Source organism: Toxorhynchites rutilus, chromosome 3 (assembly GCF_029784135.1).
Source record: "Toxorhynchites rutilus septentrionalis strain SRP chromosome 3, ASM2978413v1, whole genome shotgun sequence".
NCBI lineage: Eukaryota > Metazoa > Arthropoda > Insecta > Diptera > Culicidae > Toxorhynchites > Toxorhynchites rutilus.
The window spans coordinates 52,516,569-52,537,786 of NC_073746.1; the positions used below are offsets into that span (position 1 = coordinate 52,516,569).

The window sequence follows — 21,218 nt, forward strand, 5'->3', positions numbered from 1 at the left end:
CAATTGCCTTACACAAAATTGCAGCCTAAGACAACTTGCAGATGATGGAGTGGTGTCTGTCGTAGGATCAAACGAATCCGACCTGCAAGAACCCTTACAAGATACTTTGAACAATTTTTCAACCTGGGCCATTGGGCTAGGGATCGAATTCTCCACGGAGAAAACAGAGATGGTGTTTTTTTCTAGGAAGCATAGACCAGCAAAACCAAAGCTTCAACTTTTGGGTAAACCGATCACTCATGCTATGTCATTCAAGTATCTTGGGGTCTGGTTCGACTCCAAATGTACTTGGGGGGCCCATATTAGGTATCTGAGTAAAAAATGTCAACAAAGAATAAACTTTCTCCGTACAATTACCGGCACCTGGTGGGGAGCCCATCCCGAAGATCTTATAATGTTGTATCGAACAACTATTCTCTCAGTGATGGAGTATGGCAGTTTCTGTTTTCAATCAGCTGCCAAAACACACCTCATTAAACTCGAGCGAATTCAGTATCTTTGTCTCCGTATTGCGTTGGGATGTATGCCCTCAACGCATACCATGAGCCTCGAGGTTTTGGCAGGCGTACTCCCACTAAAAGATCGCTTCAATTTATTATCTCTTCGGTTCCTCATCCGGTGTAAGGTTATGAACCAATTGGTGATCGGAAATTTTGAGCAGCTGATCGAGCTAAATTCTCACTCTGGATTCATGAGCCCATATCATGAATTCATCTCCATGCAGGTTGATCCTTCTTCGTATATTCCCAACCGTGTTTGTTTTCCTGACTACATCAATTCCTCTGTACATTTTGATCTGTCCATGAAGCAAGATATCCATGAATATTCAGATTATCAACGATCGAGGATCGCTCCAACGATCTTCGATGCAAAGTATGGGGGTATCAATTGTGATAATATGTACTTTACTGATGGGTCCACTATAAACGAGTTCACAGGATTTGGAGTGTTCAACAAAATTTTCAGCACCTCCCACAGTCTTCAGTTTCCTTGCTCAGTGTATATTGCTGAATTGGCAGCGATACACTGGGCGCTGGACAGCGTCGCCTCACGACCTGTTGAACACTATTACATTGTAACGGATAGTCTTAGCTCCGTCGAAGCTATCCGTTCAGTGAGGCCGGAAAAGCACTCGCCGTACTTCCTTGAGAGAATACGAGAAATTTTGAGTGCTTTATCCAGACGCTGTTATGTCATTACCTTTGTGTGGGTCCCTTCTCATTGCTCAATTCCGGGTAATGAGAGGGCTGACTCATTAGCAAAGGTAGGTGCGATTGAAGGCGATATTTATCAGCGTCAAATCGCCTTCAATGAATTTTACTCTTTAGTCCGTAAAAATACCATCGCTAACTGGCAACGCAAATGGAACGAAGGTGAATTGGGCCGGTGGTTCCACTCGATTATCCCTAAGGTTAGCCTCAAACCATGGTTCAAAAGTCTGGACTTGAGTCGGGACTTTATTCGCACCTTCTCCCGACTCATGTCCAATCACTGTTCGTTAGACGCGCTACTCTTTCGTTTCAATCTGGCCGGCAGCAATATCTGCGTTTGTGGCCGAAGTTACCACGACATCGAACACGTTGTTTGGTCGTGTGAGGTGTATCTTCTTGCCAGATCGAATTTAGAGAACTCCCTTCGGGCTAGAGGAAGGCAGCCCAATGTGCCGGTGAGAGATGTGTTGGCTCGGTTAGACCTTGATTACATGTCCCAAATATATGTTTTCCTTAAATCTATCGATGTTCGTGTGTGATTATCCTTATATCCTTATACCCTCCATTTCTTCCTTTATGAGTAATTGGTCCGCTTGCTATAAACAGGAGAATGAAATGTGAATTCACAATAGATGTACGAATAGATTTAAGAATTGAGTGTGTGTGATTATTAACATTGTAATAATTTCCTTATACCCCATCCTTTTCCTGAGAAAAATATGTTACCCTTCTAATCTCGAGTTCACCGCGAGTAATCGGTTTCCCACATTACTAACCGTAGATTTAATAAAATTGTTCATATGTATAGTTTTTAAAATATATTTAAGATTTCGGCTCCTTTAAACTTATGCAACTGAGCCTGTAAAAATAAACGAATTTATAAAAAAAAAAACAGCTGCTATGATTACACATGATTACACGGGTAAATATTGGGTTAGGGAAAAAGAAATGTCGTATATTGTCAATATATGAAAACACTTAAACATATCTTGTGTTGTACTTGTCGCATCGGATCATACTATACGGCTATTCAAAGACGACAATCTGTGCTACAAGTGTCGTTTTGACAATGTTGTGACTGTCCGTTTCAGTCTCAAGTTATAGCGCGTCAAAGATAGAGTTCACCAAGCAAGAAATTCGCCATATTTTACGTTTTTACTACCTGCGAGGTAAAACTGCAACGAAGGCGGCCGAAAAAAATCGTGTAGTTTATGGACCCGATACTGTAACGATTCGCACAGCACAGAAATGGTTTCATCGATTTCGTTCTGGTGTAGTGGCTTCCGAAGATACACCCCGTACTGGTAGGCCAATCGTCGTGAAAACCGATAAAATCGTTGAAATCATCCAAGTAGACCGGCATGTGAGCACTCGCTCGATTGTCCAGGAACTGGGTATAGACCATAAAACCGTTTGGAACCATTTTCTAATGATTGGATTCCAAAAAAAGCTGGATGCATGGGTGCCACACGAGTTGACGCAAAAAAATTTTTTAGACCGAATCAACGCCTCCGATGCACTGCTGAAACGGAACGAACTCGACCCATTTTTGAAGAAGATGGTGACTGGTGATGAAAAGTGGATCACGTACGACAACCTAGAGCGAAAAAAAATCGTGGTCGAAGCACTGTGAGCCGGCCCGGATTGACGGCCAGGAAGGTTTTGCTGTTTGTTTGGTGGGATTGGAAGGGAATCATCCATTATAAGCTGCTAAACTATGGCCAGACCCTCAACTCGGTTCTCTACTGTGAGCAGCTTGACCGTTTGAAGCAGGCGATTGACCAGAAGCGGCCAGAAATGATCAATAGGAATGGTGTTGTTTTCCACCAGGACAACGCTCGGCCTCACACATCTTTGGTGACCCGCCAGAAGCTACGGGAGCTCGGATGGGATGTTCTATTGCACCCACCATATAGTCCGGACCTGGCTCCAAGTGATTATCATCTCTTCCGGTTCATGCAAAACGCTCTCGGTGATACTAAGTTGGCCTCAAAAGAGGCTTGCGAAAACTGGCTGTCTGAGTTTTTTGCAAATAACGAGGGGGGTTTTTATAAGGAGGGGATAATGAAGTTGCCTTCTAAATGGCAACAAGTTTGCGAAGAAAACGGCGCATATTTGACTTAAATTGGATAATTTTAAGTATGTTAAATAAAGCGTCAAATTTCGATCAGAAATACGACATTTTTTTTTCTCCAACCCTATATTACACAGACATGCTGGAAGAAGTTCTAATTGATGCTGCAGAAGAGCTTGTTGGTGAAAATTTTATTTTTCAGCAAGACAATGCACAAATCCACGCATCCAAGCACACTAAGCAATTGTTATCCGATCACAATATAGTTGTTTTGAAGTAACCTGCTATTTCACCATATCTCAATCCTTTTGAGAACCTCTGGGGAATTCTGTCCGGAAACGATAACGTGAGGGACGTGAATTTCAAAATGTGTCACGAATGAAACAATCCATAGAGGAGGAATGGGCAAGAGTTGACGAAGGAGTCCTAAGAACTCTTGTTGATTCAATGCAGAATCGATTGATTGAAGTCTTGAAAAAAAGGAGGTAATTCAAAATATTGATGTTTCAAGATGAAACCCTATGAAGTATATATTTATTACATAAAAGATTGATATATTTTTCCACCACTGTAATAGTGTCCAAATCGATTTGTGAAAATTGCTGCTCTACCGTGATTTCGCAAAGTGACGGAAGTGCCAAAATTGACATTTTACTTTTTATGTTATAGATCGATAAAGAATATCAAATCCTTTCAAACGACTGCAAAGTTTTATAGAAATGTGAAATAATAACCCCGTAAAAGCTTGAAAACGGAATGGCGTAAGCGCCATTTCCACTGTGATGTGGCGCAAGCCCCATTTCCCTTATGATGTGACGTAATTTGATTGTGATGCGATGTCATTTTTTTATTTGTTCTGATGGCATAGAATGAACGAGAAGGGACAGCAAATTTCTAATAACAACATGTTCCGTAACGGACTTTTAGCCGAATGAGAGTCGCATGCCTTATTTATTGTAAAAAACACATTTCGGAAAATCTCATCATGCCAAATACATTAATCAAAAACAGTCGAACCCTGTGCAGTGTTAAATTTATAGCAACAATTTTGTTTTAGAACTACAAATCATGTACTTAGAAGCTCTGTTTAAGAATTTCGTCAAATTTTTAAAATCACAAAATCAAACTTATATCGAAAGAAAATAAATATCCTAGATTGAAGCGTATTGTTGTTCTCACATATTGCACATAACGATTGTAGTTAAATAGTTAAAACTCATCAATTTAATTGTTGATTACGTGGATTTTCCAATAGTGTCCTTTATCTTCAGGAATCAAGGGACAAAGCTTCTTGACGATGCTTACTTACCTCACCTGCTCAATTTCTCTTTCGGGTGGATTGAAGTTGGATGTTGATTGAATGGTAAATTTGGTTACATCTGGTTCTCAACTACGTTAGCCTGTTCGACGCATGCTACAAAGTCGGAAAATGTGTGGAGCTCTTCTCCCTGATGCTTCCTTATGATCCGCTCAACGGCGGCATTTTGGAGAAAATAATTGGAATCATATTCTCGCATTCTTTGATGGATTAACGCCAATCGGTTGTGTAAATAGCGATTAAAATTTGCTGTTTCCACAACATACTGGCGTTGGTAACATAACTTAGATAAAACTGCATTTTCTCAAAAATCAAGCCAATGGCAATGTTTATCCATCAATTGTACACGATTTGTACACATCAGATTTTCGTAATGTACGCGTATGCTGATTATGCATGCAATTTTGCGAAAAGTCTCATACTGAAAATTATTCCCTCTGGCGCTTGCGTCACTTCGCGAGATTACGGCAGTGCTGTTCTATTAATAACTCTATATTCTATGTATGCTGTGTAAATGTACAATGGTATAGAAGGGAATACTTTTACGCCGAAAAGTGGCAACCGTGTAATGTTCTATTTAAATATTTGATAAACATGTGACACGTACAAGATTAAAATTTTGCTCTGTTACAGCTAAATGCTAATAAGCCTAAAATAAACGAATGAGATAAAAAAAAGTCATGAAACGTCTAACGAAAACAAAATCCTACGTCAAAACACATTCATAGTCTTTTAAGAAATTTGCAGTTATTAAAACAAGTACTTTCGAAGCATGAATAACGATAGTATGAGGGTACTTTTGAAATTTAAATAGCCGCCAATTTTCAAAAACTCCTATGTAACGCTCTAGGTATTTTCCAAAGGTTTTAAAATATGCATTGGAATTCGTTCTGCGACACCCCGTTGCTTCAGAATCGATACCACCAGCAAGGCACCGATTCTCAGACAGCATCTACGCATCCAGCTGTCAATAGCGTAATAATCATTATTATTGCACTCAAAAAATATAAAATACATCTTCAAATATACTTTAAACAGTACCCAAGATACCCGAACACTTCATTCCATCCATAACATCCGAAAAAAAATCACTATTTCATTATCTTTCGACCTTCCAGACAGGGGTCCCCCCTTAGTAGAGTATCAAGTTTCCTGCAAGGAATATTGAACACATTTTTTTTTCTGTCAAGGATTTTCTATGAAATGTTCGTGGATACATTGAAATAATTTTAATAATAGTCGAGTTAGAGTAAGTACTACGAATTCAATTAAGCAAAGAGCATCATTCAATTATTTCAATTCAAAATTTAAAAACTTGATGCTGTCTTCAGGGATGATAATCTGAGAAAGGATACACTTACTTCGACACAAATCAAATCAAACGAAGCAGAAGGGACGAAACTGAATCAAATCCGATACGACATCTTTTGCTCATGATATCTTTTGGGATAGTTTCAACGAAGTGGCAAATGAAAATGATAGTGATAGGAAATGATAGGACAAAAATCGACTGTTATGCGAAAACATTTTGGATGGATCGCAATTACGTTCCTTGGCGAGGTTTTCTAGCGTTTATCTTTCAGCTCCTTACAGTAGTGTTACAAATAACGACTGGTGTACAAAGCAAAGCGTAAACCGTCGGTCGAAAAATTGTGTTGGAAGTAATAATGTTAATGAATCAATGTTATGAGTTCATATTAATTTAATTTTGAAAAAAAAAATATGATTTATCTTGCGTTAATGGTGAAATATTGTTTTTTTTCTAATATCCGGTATCCGGCAGGATAGTAGGTCACTATTCGGTATCCGGCCGGATAGTAAATATTGGCCGGATAGGCCGGATACCAGATATTTAATGGATATCCGTTTCATCTCTAATTAAAATCATGTTCGTTTCATATTAGAAAATGCATACTGCTGCTGAACATTACGACAAAGGTTTAGGGATCGTATAAAAATTTTACCAGTATTATTTTCACAAAATAAAAATGGTTTTGATGTTACTTTTCTGAAATGTTTGCGATTTCACAAACTATTGAAATTTCAAAAATGTATATCTTCATTTTGGTTAGTTATCCTCTGTACCACTGTATGTCAAACTCTGTTTAATTAGAAGGGTTTTCCGATGGAAAAAAAGTGGGGATAAATACTTTGAGATATGAATGTTTTGAATTTTAAATTAAGTTTTTAGTAAAAAATTTTTAAAAGTGATTTCAAAAAGCTATAGTTCTTTAATTTTCCAACAACTCTGTGACAGATCATATTTTTATCGGACACCTGGATTTTGAGTTACGATTTTTTGAAAGAAAGATCAGTGACTTGGATTCGCCATCTTAAAGAATTAGTCGTGATTTAAATTGGCCATTTGACAATGAAATGAATGTTGTGATTTCGGGTAGCTTCCATCATATGTACCAATCATGAAATCAATCAGAGTCGCGTCAAAATTTGCTGTGTTCGACTAATTTGGCGTGAACTTGCTCTATGAAGAACGTTCCAGTAGAGCCTTGAATGGTATGAATAATGTTCGTGTAAGACCTTTCTGTACAGAGATTTTTTTTTTCATTCAGAAATTACCTCTACATCTTTGATCATGAATAATTCACATCTCAATTCAACCGTCGGTATGAATTGCATAACTATGACTGTTCTGTTTCTGTATCACCATGCACAATTCATTTTGCGCAAGCTAATAATACTGCACGTGACATGAAATATATTTTACGAACAACTTTTCTACCTTTCCGCAATACCACAGTGGATTCCAGCAAAAAAATTTAATAGCTCAAAACAAACAGTCAAATCTTACCCTCCCATCATACGTCTCACGTTGCTACGATGATTTGTAGTAAGGCGTCGTGCACAAATTACGTAACGCTAAAAATCAGGATTTTGGACAACCTCCCCCCCCCCTAAGTAACGCAATTTCCTATCTCTAATACACAGAAAGTAACGCATCCTCGACCCCCTCCCCCCTTTATCGCGTTACGTAATTTGTGCACAACACTAACAGTAAAAAATTTATTCCGGTGGCGTAGGAAACTTTTTTGTTCTCGCCGTTCTGCCTTTGCCCTACGACTCGACCCCTCCGCCGGTAAAATGGCGGTGCGAATAAGCAATGAGAATTTATTTCCAACAAGTATCGTTTTTCATCGTTACTGTCTGAAGTAAATAGATTTTCGAATGTTGTTATAGCGGGGGAGTCTTGTTTGCTACACTGAATCAATTGACTACGTTCTACTGTTAGATTGTCGTTGAACTTTAGGTTGGCAAGAATGACAAACAATGGACGGAAGAGCGATTTAGCGATACGGTGCCTTACTATACCTGCATATTTTTGCATAGATATTGCTATCGTATTGTTTCTGGTCAAGATATCTTATTATCCGCTTTTTTGTAAAGTATATTCCACACTCATTAAGTATTCAAACCCAAAAGTTAACTCATTATAGCCCTCATTCAATTTAACTCAACCGACCACACTGCGACCTCGTTCAGATTGTGTTCAAAAAGGTCAGCGCTTTACTTTCCAGTGAATTACTTTGCCTCGTGCATGCTACCACGAACGGATGTAATTCCTGTGGTCCAGACCGTTAGCAAGGTATGTCCCGATAAACACTTCCACGCGCCCCATTAAATACCCGCCCTTGTTGGTTAGAATGTTTACAAACCTGTACACATCTAAATAATTATCACCAACCCAGTCTGTACGATACGAATATGGGGACGAAGGGGAAGTGGGGATCAAAACACATTTCACCCTTCTAAGCAGCGTATCAGGGTAAAGTAGGGAAAAATTCAATTTATCGTTCGGGTCAGGTCAGTCCGGAGGCATGCTGATCCAGGGAAAACCCTGAATCCTCCCTCCACCGGGAAGGGAGGTGTTTGCGGAAGCATTCCAGAATGTGAGTTGTCTTTTTTAACGGCATACTGGAATGTTTGCTCCCAGCTGGAACATGTATTGGAATATTTGCGAAAAAGGATTATACTGAGGGTGCTTAGTCAGGAATTGGCAAGATTTTCGGGAGGGTTCCGTTTCGAGAAAGATTGCGGTAGGATATAATGACTTGCCGTGGTTATAGAAGTTCATCAATCTTGATGATAATGAAGGGAAACATGCATCCAAAGTCCGAAAAGAGGTTATCGGATATACAGAATGGTATGTTTTCCACCGAGTGTATCGAGAAATTGATTGCATCACCGGATACGGATTTATCTAAAAGGCAATTGCCTGAAGATTCGGTTAAAGGTTGCAAACTTTATGTTATTGACCCGGATAGTGTATAGAGTCTATTTACATGAATAAGAATCTATATAGATGAATTTGAGCTAGGCTTTCAATGCTGCATCGCTACGATGTTGAGATAAGGATATGTAACAAACAATAACATATTTGAAGGATTGAATAAAACGAAGAGATGAAATGATAGTACAAGGATTTCAGTCTTCACCAATCATTCACGAAGATGAGTTCCATTGTGGGTAAAATATGCATTAATAAAATAACTATTATGATGGTTCCCCCAAAGCCATTCGTATCAAATGACTCGCATAAATAACTCGAACATTATATGATTTCTTCCATGGAAGATTGAGACAGCACATTGGCTGAATGATATTCACAGAATAATGAACTTTTATTATGAAGCATAATAAAGCTGATATGCTGGGGAGCCTCCCAATACACATAACATCTAATGTTCAGTGTCGAACGCACGTGGCGCTTACCCTCAACATACGTACGATTTCAATATAACCTCAATCGTGCATTGTCGATGGAAACCAACATGTTATATCGTATCTTTGCGCTTGGAATACACGCACGAGCGGATTTCTGAAGAAAATGTAAGAAAATCACGTTCTACAGAGTGCTGTTTCACCGCAGATGAAATTTATTCCAATGTTCCGTCGGCATACACCTATGTATACTCTGTTTAACAACAGCCGCAAACAGTGGGCAGCACACAATGTAAGGGGAGAAGGATGAGTTCCGGCCAGATTTCCGGAAAAACATCCTTCAGTGCTACTGTTTGCGGGTACGTCTATAATGAAGATTAACAATAATATATAGCGAGAACAGGTAGTTCTTTTCAGAGTAACGAATATTTGTTGGGGTAGCTCGGGCTGTTGTTCTGGCTAGATAAGTGTTATTGCTTATGGGTTTTGATGATTGAATTTAGCTTTAAAAACTTACATCACACAAAGGAAAATTTATGATTATTGAAAATTCAATCCGATCTCATTCCAGCACTTCGCAACTCGATAGCAACTCGATAGTTGTTTTATGCTAACTTTCCGCTCACTGCTTCCCAAAAATCCTTGTGATTTATTCACAAATTCATGTAATGTAGCTAGTCATACTGCCAAATAGTTTGTCTTCCGCTGAATTTTATGTCACGTGGCTTGTTATAAAAAAAAACGACGGAAATGTAACGAATGAAATTTACTTTTCGAATTATGAATTCTACATTCTACATAAACAAAAATCCGCATACACCAAGAGGGTGAGCACTTCGCTACAGTGGATAGTGTTCTGCGCTTTCTCCCATAATCAAGGTGATTTTCTTGCGCTGATGGGACTTCCCGGGAAGTATGAGGAGTGGAATGGTAAAAATAACAAACACATTTCAACTGCAAACATCGGATCGTGCCCAACATGGGTATACTTTTGGCCAATGGCAGCCCCAAGCACGTATGGCAGCTGGCCGCAGGACGCAGGACGCAGAGGATTCCCGAACCCGGGAGGAATTTTAATCATTTTTATTTTCCTCCCGATTGGAGCAACTTTGGCGCCAGGTCAGGTATGGTTCGAAAACTGCCGCTAAATACCCGGAAACGGAATATTCATCATTCCAACTAATGTTGGGTGGCTTCGAACTTTGGTTGTAGGTTTGGACATTAGCATATTTTGCTTTCCAGGAATTTCGTTCTGGGTCGCTTGGGGACGTGGAGTGTGAGGGACTGCGGGATGGAATACAATTTAATGTACCCAAGCTAAAAGTTTGTGTTTGTGTAAAAGTGTTCGTAAGAATCATCTTCGAACATTGTGTACATTTTATTGTCGCTTTCGGAAATTGAGTAGCACCACTGGGCAATTAGTTTATGTGTCTCAGCGTGATTTTCTCCATGCTTGAAATGACCCACTTATTGGTAATCAACAAATTTGTCAAAAAAAACAATCGATTTTGATTTTGATTTGATCCTCTTCGATTTTTTCAAAACTTTTTACATAAGGTAGTAATTATCCAAAAATACTGTATTAATAATGTAAGTAAAATTAATTCATATTTCACAAGTCAATTTTTTAGAAACCCTATCAATATGGGTATCAAATGAAAGGGCTTGACAAGAAGAACACAGCTATTTATGAAAAAATCAAATCCAAAATGGCCGCCACCACAAAATGTTAATATATATACCTTTTTTTCAAAACCTCATTAATATGAATATCAAATGAATTAATTTGACTAATAGAATACATATAATACGTCATAAAAACATTAAAAATAATTAAAAAACTATGGATGGGTTATACCTATGGTATAATCGAAAGGTTGACGTAGGACTGCCGTTGACTTAGTAATCAATCGTATTTCTTCAATTAGCAATAATCCCACCTCGGATGTTCCTCATTGGGTACGATATCGCCGCTGCGCAGAGCTGTCTTTTGTGTGCATTGATTAAATTATTGATTAAACTAGTGAATGAATGAAACTATTTAGGAATTCAATTGCAAACAAATCCCAATTCAAGTCATTACATGCATTATGATAGTAGTTATCGCAACAAATAGTTATCAACATTTTGCCTTTAGGGGTATGTGTAGAAGTTCATTGAGAAGATATCATCCGATGCAGTCTAGAATAATCGAGCCAAAGCATTGCATTTGTATCCGCTTTTGTAGACCGTGTTAGCAAAACGAATTCCGGAGTGTAAAAATGTAAAAATTATACACCCATGTATAAAAGTATTGCCGACTTGAATGTATTTGAAATGCGGATTTTCCCAACTTCTTGGTTTCGGAATCTGTATTGGGAAAACACATTCCGGTTTGCAAAAATGCAAACGAGCACAAAAGTACCCGACGTTTGCATCTATTTTACAATGCCGATTTCCCCAGGCTTCATGATGAAGTCTGTGCTAGGGAAACATTCCGGTTTCCAGAAACGAAAGCGAGTACAAAAGTACCCGCAGCTTGTATCTATATTGCAATGTCGATTTCCCCAGGCTCCCTAGTTTCGAAGTCTGTGTTAGGGAAACATCCATCCATTCCAGCAATCGAACCTCAATCGTTGCGCAATCGTAACTGAGTGGATTTCCGAGCGGCGCTCGCTTATATACCGATTGGTGTGGTTTCAATAGCCTGTTTTGAAAGCAATTTTAAGGCCATTGAAACAAGTTTTTGGATCAAAAAGTTACAAGCATATAACGCGTGGTCATTTTATCTTTCGAATGAAGTGTTTATCATACCATTGCCTTCAGTTGTTTAGGAGCTATTAACGCTCAAAATCTCGTTCTCCGGCGTAACGCTTTCGTTTTCGGAACTTTGAACTTACACCCAAGTGAAGAAATGAAAGACGTTCGCAAAAAAATTGTTGAATGGTTTAATTGTAGAGAAATATACTAATGATATAGATAATGTATTGAAAATTAGAAGATAAAATAAGTAAAATAAACGTTTTAAGTTAAACGGCAAATAACAGCTAATTTAGGGCATTGATGAGACTAAAATAAAAATAATAAAAACTTTAGCTTTAAGTTCATTATTTGTATTATGAGGGTCTTTTAAAATATATGTGTCAGTGCCTCAGAAATCGCGGAAAAATAAAGTTAGGACAAAAAAATAAGGTGATTTTCGTAATCTACGTTTTATTTTCTATTTTTCTACATAATCGCCGTAACGTTCGAGGCATTTTTCATAGCGTGGCACGAGTTTTTCTATTCTGAGCGCGAAGTGCGTAGCGTCCAACTTTTTGAAGTACGATGTAACTGCGTCACGAATTTCTTTAGTGTTATTGAATCGTTGACAGTCGAAGGCCTGTTTCATCACCGGGAATAAATGATAGTCGCTAGGGGCGAGGTCTGGGGAGTAAGGAGGATGTTCGAACACAGTCCATTTGAATTTTTTCAATTGCTCTTGAGTTACGCGAGCAGAATGGGACCGCGCGTTATCGTGGATGAGGAACACTCCTTTCGTCAACAAACCTGGCCTTTTGTTCTTAATCGCGGTTCTTAATCGGTCCAAAACTTCACAATAGTACGGTGATGAAACAGGCGTTCGGCGCTCAACGATTCGATAACACTGAAGAAATTCGTGACGCAATTACATCGTACTTCAAAAAGTTGGACGCAACGCACTTCGCGCTCCGAATTACGAAATATCAGCTTGTTTTTTGTTCTAACTCTATTTTTCCGCGATTTCTGAGGCACTGAAACTTATTTTTTGAGCAACCATCGTAGTATATTTGCGAATATCAAACGTTATTCAGAAACATTTTTGTGAACACGTTGAGCCCTGAATTATTCTTGCAACGATGTCTATTCACACCGAAAGTTGTTCTTTAGTTGCTGTAAATAAACTAAATGACAGATCGCGCTCAAGGTTGAAATTTATACCACTGACAGTAGTACCAACTTGAAAAAAAAAAGTTCAGCGAAAAATTCAAAATTACGAATTCCCGGTATATATTTGACAAAATATATTATCAACCCAATGTATTTCATTAGTTTGCTATATAATGATATGATATGGTACATATGATAAAAGCCACCCACAGTCAAAAATGTCATAATCATACAACCAATTTTAATAAAGACGGATTTTTTATAGAGTGTGTTCAAAATCATTGATCTTTTTTTGAACGATCATAATTCAAAACCCAGATGTCTTATTCAAATATGATTGAGGGCAAAATGGTTGAGAAATCAATGAACTATTTAGGAAAAATAATAGTTAAAATACACGTTCAGAAATTTTCGTCAAGAAATGTAATATAAAACATGGAATCTACATGTGATGAAAATTTTTATCCTAAGAATAACCGGAGATATAACCCATTTTATATAATTAAAACAATGTTTGTGAAATTTCTATACGATTTCGGAACCTTGGTCGTAATTTTCAATAACAGTATAAATTTTGTATTTTACAAACATAATTTTCAATATATAAAAATGAGCTGGAGAGCGGTATAATTCATATCTTTATTTTGGTGAGTCCGAAATGACACCACAAGCGTCAAAACTTGTTAAATAAAAATATTTAAGAAATATCGTGGTCATATTTTGAGTCATAAATATTTTTAATATTGAATTCAATTCTTTCTCAATAACATTTCTCTCCATTATATTTCAATTAGACATCTGGATTTCGATATCTGATTTGTTTTTTGCCAAAAAGATCATTGATTCTGGTTACGCCATCATAAAAAATCAGTCGTAATTGGTCATCTGATTATAAAAATTGTGATTTGGTGTGGAACTGCTTTATGGTAAATGCTTTCATTCTAATTGATATTGCAGTCTTAACTCTGCTATACATGCTAAACACAAATCATAACACTCTACTCACAGACTGTGCGTTTCTCTGTAATATTTTTAATGTGTATTTTTAGGCGCTATTGGTATTTATTTGAAGAAAAAGATATAATTGAATGAAAAAACTCCAGGAAATATTTTTTCTTTAATTTCATTCAGTTTTAATTTGACTCAGCCACCTCATTGATTCGCGGTCTGTCAGACCGTATGCGCGAGTATAGGAGGGTCAATGGAAGCGGTGTGCATGATTTTGATTAACTGTTCAGCTATAGTTGACATTCCTCCACTGACTCCATCCAGAGACACTCGTACTTCGATGCATTGGACAATCTGTATTCACACGAGCCGCAGAGCAAAAAAAAGCGTTGACTTTGTGAATGTCCTTGTCGCGTTGCCCTACATAAAGAAACGTCAGCTATGCGGAATGAATAAAAATTCAGCGCACACAATGCGAGTGTTAACGTAAAGCCGAGCAAAGCAGATTCAAGAAAATATTCATGTCAGCTATTATCTATTCCCAGAGATCGAGATTGTGTGGAAAAACGCACACTGACCTTGTCATTCAATTCAGCAGATAATCGGAGTTCTGTATATGAATTTGAGCAAATCACGAAGCAGTGTGATGTATTTTATAAACTGTGAGAAAATTTTCTAAACGAATCTCAAGAATTACATCGCAATTGAGGGCTGTTCTCATTCATATAACAATTCAATAATCATTATTTGATTCTCGCCAGATTATTCTGTACAAACGCACGAAAATATTAAAATCGAGTCCATTACGCAATGACAAGAAGTGGAAAAGTCTAAATTACTTTTTCTCTCCATTTTTGCTGTTATATTTCCTCGGTAATCGTTGCTCAGGAAACGATGGGTGACCCACATAAGAGGAGAAAATGAAAAAAAAAAACAAACCATCAGTTTGCTTTTTTCCTCTCCGTGCCCCAGTTTGGCGTGTAGACACAGCTTGAGGATATTTAATATTTTTACGAGTCGAGAGATAACCAAAATCCTCGAATAAATGGTGCGCACGTGCTGCCTTGGGAACGTTTTACATAAACGATTTCGAATATTATTTCTCTGACAGGGTGAGATATAATCGCGAAAATTAATTCAATATTTAACACGAGGAAATATTCGCGAGGCCATTATGATTTTCGTGCCCAATGTTGATTAGTTCAAACCCGAGCTGTTGATGAACGGTTTTCAATTAAGTTGACTGTGGATAACGGAATCACAATGTTTGCATCGAGTGCGATATAAAGGGATTAATTGCGATACACCCAGGTTTTTTTACGCGTTTTTTTTTTGCGTGGTTTTTTTATGAGGTTTTTTTTACGCGGATTTTCCAATTAACGCGTTTTTTTTACGCGGATTTTCCAATTAACGCGGTTTTTTACGCGGTTTTTTTACGAGGTACGTACCCCCAGCGTAAAAAAAACCTGTGTGTATATCAGTACCAAATGAAATACGTTTCAGGTTTTTATATTTTTAACAAGCTGACCCGGCAAAAATCGTCTCGCCCAAAATTTGTTTTTTGTTATCAATACCTTCAAACATTCACGTTTTCTTACTAAGCGCAAGTTCATGAGTCCAATCGCAGAACTGTTCATTGATTGATCCTCTAATCGACCCCGTTGAATTTACCTTTTACTATTAAATTTCTAGTACTTCTACCATCATTATAATATCAGATTATTTTCAGACACAATTCTCGTTCAAGATTTTTCAACCACTTGCAATAACATGTTTCTCCGTTACATGGAATAAATGTTTGATATAGAAAACATGATAGAATGAAGACGGACCCCTTCCCTCTTCTCCCCTTAGAGAGGGGAGAGGAGTGTCTATTCACAATAGAAACGTTTCGTGTCCCCTAAAATCTTCACATGCCAAATTTGACTCCATTTTCTAGACCAGTTTTCGAGTTATGCAGAAATTTGTGTTTCATTTGTTTGGCAGCCCCCACTAAGAGAGGGGGGAGGAGTATCTAACCACCGTAAAAATATTTATTGCATCCTAAAACCTTCACAGTCCAAATTTTGTTTCGTTTGCTTGATTAATTCTCGAGTAATGCAGGAATTTGTATTTCATTTATATGGCAGCCCCTCTTAGAGAAGGGGTGGTGTGTCTAACCACCATAGAAACATTGATTGCACCCTAAAACCTCCACATGCCAAATTTCGTTTCGTTTGCTTGAATAATTCTTGAGTAATGTAGAAATTTGTGTTTCATTTGTATGACAGCCTCTTAGAGAGAGGGGAGGGGTCTGAAACTATCATGAAAACTCCTACATACAAATTTTCATGATGATCGGTTCAGTAGTTTCCGAGTCCATAAGAATCAGACAGACAGACAGACACACAGAAATCCATTTATATATATATATATATATATATATATATATATATATATATATATATATATATATATATATATATATATATATATATATATATAGCGCCAATCTCACTTTTGTTAGTAGGGTCGTCCTCTACGGATAACGAATAGGAAGTTTATCGTAAATAGAAAATAAGCAATAGACAAACCTGTGAAAATACAAAACAAACCGGAACCAACAGTCGGCGAAAGGATACCATATAAACAAACAGCCCAACAAAAGGGTTTTGGGATAGGATGAATATTCAATTTTAGAAACGATTTTCACATCCCATACTCTTGCGTAATCCTTTGGGTATTTAATGGCCTGCGGTTTGGGAAATAAACGAAACGGGACAGAAAAGTCCCCACCACCAGCACAGATCGATGACAACGAGATGTGCTTTGGGAAATTCATTCACACACCCGTCAGGGGAATTCGAGCACAGAAAAAGCTGTTCGCTATTACATTTGGCAAATTATGGTGGAAAATGTGGGCCAAAGAAGAACATCCAAAATTGAGGTTGTCCGAAAATTGCCGGAAATAATCCATCGTTAGTATAGAATATTTAATTCTCCCCTTTTTTGTTCATTTCAGTTTTTAGCTGTGAAAAAATGTAGTAAAAACAGCATGAAACTCGCCCTAGCACCCAATTAGATGCAGACTGTGGAAACTGAAGCACATTCTTGATTTTAGCACACACTTAGGCGATCTCTCTCCATCCCATTGGTAGTTTATCCTCCGCTCCAATTTAATTTTTCCGACCCGCTTCAGATAGTGATTGGGCACGAAAAACGGGAATTGCCATCCCGCCTGACGTTAGTCTCATTAACTGTTAGTCTTTTTCGCCTCATTTTTTCTGCCTATTAAATTTAACAACCTCAGAAGTCTTAGTCTGCACAAATACGGCTTAAATAAGACACTGTGGGCTAGTTGGCTTATAATACAAATTATAGAACTAGGCCTAAAAAATAGGATATTGGAAACTGTTAAAGACCTGAGGCGAGCAAATAATTTTATTCAAGTCACTTTTAATATTTTTCCAAGAAAGTCTAAAGAAAATCGCTACAGCTAAAATTTCTCCCCGAGGAATTTCAAAACATTTTCACTTCACACCCACCAGTAATTTGCATTTTTTTCTTGCAATTTCTACATTTATTTTTTATTTATTCTCTGGCACTTTGCCAATAAAAATCTTTTACAACACCCGCATGGAAAAGAAACCAATGTCGATAGCTCGTTTCCACCCTGCTTCAGAGCCCGTTTTTGTTAGCTTTACTAGGCTGGGAAAGGTTGGCTCGGAAATGCTGTTGCCTTCACGCTGCTAACCTTGGCCCTATCGTCTGGCATCGTGTTTAATGTTTGTTGCGTGATAACGACCCTCCAATTTTTCAGCATGAAAAAACAACATAAGTGCTTCTTTGCTTTCCGGCAAGCGAGAAGCAGAGGTGCAATTCGGCGTGAAATTTGAACCAGCAGCATCGTTATTTATTTAGGCGTTATATTCGAATTTGCGAGAAAATAGAAAGCTATGCGGAATCGGAATTTTGCTGTTGCTTTCCTTGGTACTGTTCGCGAGATTCTCACAACGTTTCGATTTTGGAAGTGAATTTTCATTTCCCAAATTGCATGCTGTTAGCTGGAGTGGTTTTTCAGGTTTTTTTCCTCGTGTGTATATGTGAATGTTAGATTACAGGCAATTCGTGCAAAATTTAGCCAGAGCTGAAATTTAGCTTTACGATAAATGTTGTTGATTGGGGGGTTGGAGGGAATTGATTACGTGGGAACTGAACATTGTACTTAATCATTATACTTTCATGCTCTTGGTTGATCTTTTCTGCCTAACCAGCTAACACGATAAGGTTTACGAAATATTATCATTAAAATAAATAAGAATGGTATTGCTACTGCGTCATGTTCCATCAAAACAAAATATGAATTACTTTGGATGATCATTCCACCTAAAGCAATCATCAGCTGACTAAATCATTTTCTTTCACTTTGTTTGTCAAATTATAATTATTCGGATTTATATACCGCCAAGGTTCGTCATAAACCTTTTTTATTGCTTCGAATAAAAGATTCAGTAGAGTTACGACAGAACAGAGGTAAGTTAAAATTCTGTTCCTCTAAAATTTTTGGAGAGTGTTAAAAATGTGAAAATGGTTTATTTCCCATTGTTACTTGAAATTGCACTCCACCGATATCGCTTGACTCAAAAAATCTTAAAACTGGACTGCAAAATGTGGTTAGGAACAATTAAGCATTCTGAACTCTGTGTGTACTAAACACCAATTGATTTATGCTAATCCAATTTGGAGGGAAAATTATAATCTCAATTTGTGATCTAAACCATTCCCCTTTTTATTTCAAAAGAGAAAAAATCAATTAAAATATGGAGCAATTCCACGCCAGATCCACCAAAACAGCAAATTTTGACTTGACCTCTTCTACTATTTTTTTTCAAACTTATGGTACTTATGCTACCCAAAACCACAATTTTCATTATTATATGATCAATTTAAATTACGACTGATTTTTGAAAAAAAGCGTATTCAAAATCATTGGATTTTCTTTTTAAAAATGGTAACTCAAAATCCAGATGTCTGATTAAAATATGAGTTGTTTGAATAATCTTTCTCAAAAATTTGAATTGAATATTAAAAACTTTTATATCTTAAAACACCCTCCCTTCGATATTTTTTTTTTGTAAAATGGAGATATGAATTTTTGAAAATTTATGAAATGTCAATACTCTTTGAATTCGTTACCATCTAAGAGAAGTAACATAAAAATAGAATCTACATGCGATACAACATGAAAATCTTAGTTAGCCCTAGGATGAACAACATATATAGTTTTTCATGTTAAATCGCAAGTAGATTTTATTTTTCATATTACTTATTACTTGTCACTTGTTTCATGTTAGATGACTCCACAAAGTATTGGAATTTCATAAACTTTCAAAAACTCATACCTCAATATAGGTGAGTCCGACACGGTGTCACTATACATCGAACTTTGTTGAATTAGAAAGGTTTTAACACATTAACAATTATTAACTTTTAAGTTTTCCACTTCCAAAATGTTATTAAAATCCACTAAATTAGATGTTCCACTACTAAATCCTATAATAAATTTCCTTATCTTTCAAATGAAAGTAACAGAATTGTATTCGGTAGCGTACTTTGTTATGTAGAGCCAGTTTGAGGCAACAAAGTCCGAAACAAAAAAAGTTCAATAACTCTGTCATTGTTGAAATTCGAACACATGCGTAGAAGGATTTTTTCATCAAATTTGATCGTCTATCACTTCCTGAGAGAATTTTGATGAATTTATTTTTTTCTTGTGAGAAAGGTATTTTCTGACTTTAAGGGGATAAATCAAAACTCAAATTCCTCTTTTATATTCAAAAAACAAAAAAAAAACACATTAAAAAAAACGAATAAAATATTTTTTTTTGACTCGATTATATACAGGATTCGATTACATACAGTGAAAAGAATTCAAAAACTGTGTATAATCGAGTCCGCGCTGCATTAAATTCAATTTTTGAGTGACAACAATGTATTTGAAGCGGTGTTTCCCATAAATAGTTCACTGATTTCCAACAACAAGATCAATGATTTTTAATATGCCGTAGTCGTAATTTGAATTCATATGATAATGAAATTTGTGATTTTAGGTATTTTCTATCATGAGAACCAAGTTTCAAAAATAAACGGAGAAGGTAGGGTTAGCGGTCGGCTGATTCGGTGTGGAATTGCTCTATGTCATCAAATTAAAGCTAAAAATAAAGATCATATGGAGACGCAAGGTAGTTTTGAGACAATAACGAAGCTCGTATTCGAAAACAAATATCTGACGAATTGTCAGCAACATCTCAGATTGCAGTGAAACGTTGTGGGTGTAAAGACATCTTCTAAGCAACTTTGCATACTTGATATCTTCGAAAAAGAATTAGACTACTTTTTGGAAAGGGACAGTTGTTTTTTTACAAAAAAAAATGCAACTCAAAAACTATAATATCTACAGAATTCTGGTCGAGAGATGGAATGTAGGAAATTATTTTCATTTTCATTAAAATAAAGAAATAATTACACAGAAAAAAACACTGAAAAAAAATTATTTTGAAATTAATTTTTCTCGAGAACCTATTTCTTTAAAATTATCAAAAAATTATGTTAATAGCCTATACAATTTGCAGCAAGTCACCCATACATCGGAAGATGGGCACTTATACAGGGAAAAAGTTTTTGTAACAAAATTTTTTTCGTGTTTTATAATTTTTGATAATTTAACAATTTTCAAACAGAAAACATGAAAAAGTTGTTGTTGGAAAAACTCTTTCCCTGTTAAAGTACCCATATTCCGATGTATGAGTGACTTATTGTAATCTGTAAGGGTTATTAACATATTTTTTTAAAGAGTTTCAAAGAAATACGTTTGGAGAAAAATGAATTTCTATTTTTAAAATAAATTTTGTTTATTTTTTACAATTTTTTTAGAAATTCAAACAATTTCCTACATTTCTTATCTTGAACAGAATTTTATTGATATTACAGGTCGGACTCGGTGATATATAGTCGACCATATTTTTCAACAATTATTTTCATATCCTATACATAATCCAATCTCAAGAGAACCATTTTTTTCATTAATGTATGAATGTCAAACATTAATAGAAAAATAGCTTTT

At 36.6% G+C, this 21,218-nt stretch overlaps 1 protein-coding gene and 1 pseudogene across 1 annotated transcript in view; one reads left to right on the forward strand and one right to left on the reverse strand.

Annotated features, from left to right (window-relative positions):
* Positions 1-21,218, forward strand: part of LOC129776237 (SPEG neighbor protein-like) — an 83,230-nt gene that overhangs the window by 14,753 nt on the left and 47,259 nt on the right. The gene's annotated exons all lie outside the window — the stretch shown is intronic.
* On the reverse strand, positions 11,135-11,265 carry LOC129780956 (U4 spliceosomal RNA; annotated as a pseudogene).